A 2166-nucleotide genomic window follows, 5' to 3' on the forward strand; every position below is an offset into this window, starting at 1 on the left:
CCTAACTATCAAACCATTCTCAAAAGACTAGTTAAGAAATTGTATTGGTATTTATTGGGCAGTAGAGTGGTTGGTTTGGGAGAAAGCCAAAGATTGTTATTAATGAGTCTAGTCAAACTGGACCTTTGTTACAACAAGAGTGTCTCATGGGGTCAGTGTTTGAGGCATTGTTTTTTGTATTAACATTAATGATATTGATAGAGGGCATTACTAGTAAATTAGGAAAGTTTTTTGTTGGGTATTTCTCAATATAACGTGGAAGCTGAGGTATTAAAGAATTAGTTGAATAAATTGAACAAATACATGGCAAATGAACTCTAATTACAGAAATTACAAAGGTTAATAATGGTTGGAAACGGCTTGAATGGGTAATGAAGAAAAACTTTAATATAAGTTTAACATAACAGCAAATGTACAACGTTTCGATAAGGTTTTGTCATCATCACGTTATAATTTAGATGACATACTTAGTATAGACAAGAACCCAATTAACAGCATGAACTAAGAAAATCATTCTTGGCATAATGGTGATGAAGTCATTGAAGCAGTGCTGTGTTAGTTGTACTAAAGCTAATAAAATTTTATGGTGTGTTTATAAATATACTGATTATAACTCAAAAAATGAAATTATCTTATACAAATGCCTAGCTAGGCCTAACTTGGAATACTTTATACGAGTTTTCTTATCAAAAAAGAATACTAATTTATTGTTAAAGTTTCAGAAATGGGTTACTAATATAATTCTGGTGATGGAAAGGTTACTTGGAAGTTATGGATTATGATTTTATTTTCTCTTGAGCAAAAAAAAAAAGTTAAGATTTTGTTTGTAGTAAAGCACAAAGCTATACAACGGGCTATCTGTGACCTGCCCACCACAGATATCAAAACTCGGTTTCTTGTAGAAAGAGTAGGTTATTTTCATAGATTGTAGTTTACAAAATTATCATGGGCTTGACAGATAATTGTCTCTGATTTCTTTAAACTATATTCTCAAGACAACAGGATGTGAAAAAAACACAGTTTAGATAGTTTTATTTTTGTAACTGGGTGATTGCCTGGTTCTCATGACAACAAATTAAAATTTTTTCCAGGAGAATAATTTCAAAAATTTTATTCATTTTTTACTTTTTCAGAGATTACAACAGAATTTCAAGTAAGAATTTTACTTAGAAACATATTACATGCACCTAGATACTCTTTTATAATGAAAAAATATATGAAACTTTCCAGATAGATTTAGTATTAAAGATTTCTTATTAAATAACGTTTGCAGGGAATTTTGAAAGCTTCTTGCTTTTAGGAAAATAATATCAAAGATAGAACATACATCAAAATAACAGAAAAAATTAACCACCTTAGATTATTTAAAGCTCCTTTGAGTGACTTTCATTCTTACCATATAATGTGAGTGAGCTTACTATGTTACATATTACAGATACTTCACATCATTACTTAACTTCAGTAAATACAACTAATGGTTCTGGGTAATAAGTTGAATAAATACTACTTTATTTCAATAGTAAGAAAAACATGATACTAACTTTAATGTCTGTGGAATAAATTGAAAACAATTTTCTTCATTATAAAAATTGAATTGAGTGAGTAGTTTTAGTATGAACTACATAAGACTGAAATATCAAATACTGTGTAAAACAATACTTAACCATATTTCAAAATTACCACGAAAATGTACATAATAAAATTATGATGACATATTTTTCAAAAGAGAACATCCACGATTAAACCTGGAAGAACACGTGGTTACTCAGTTACTTCTGAACACCAATTATGTTGATTAATTTCATATAAAATTATTGATTTAATCAAAATGAGAATTAAATTGATTAATGCCACAAAAATAATCAACTAATCAAAATTAATATTTCCAACTGTTATTTCTTATGATTATTTCAATTATCCAAGCAATCAAAATACTGTCATTATGATTTCTCATTGTTATTTTGAATTAATTAGTTTTTAATTTAAATGTTTAGTTTCATGGCTCATAAAAATAATCAACTAATCGAAATTAATGTCTCAGATTATTATTTTCAATTAATACAACTATTCAAGTAAGCAAAACCTTGCCATTATGATTTCTCATTATTAGTTTATAAATTAAATCAAGTTTGTTCAGCTTTGGGCTAGAATGACCTGGTAGTTAGA

The sequence above is a fragment of the Limulus polyphemus genome, unplaced genomic scaffold (assembly GCF_000517525.1).
Source record: "Limulus polyphemus unplaced genomic scaffold, Limulus_polyphemus-2.1.2 Scaffold1519, whole genome shotgun sequence".
In the NCBI taxonomy this organism is placed as follows: domain Eukaryota; kingdom Metazoa; phylum Arthropoda; class Merostomata; order Xiphosura; family Limulidae; genus Limulus; species Limulus polyphemus.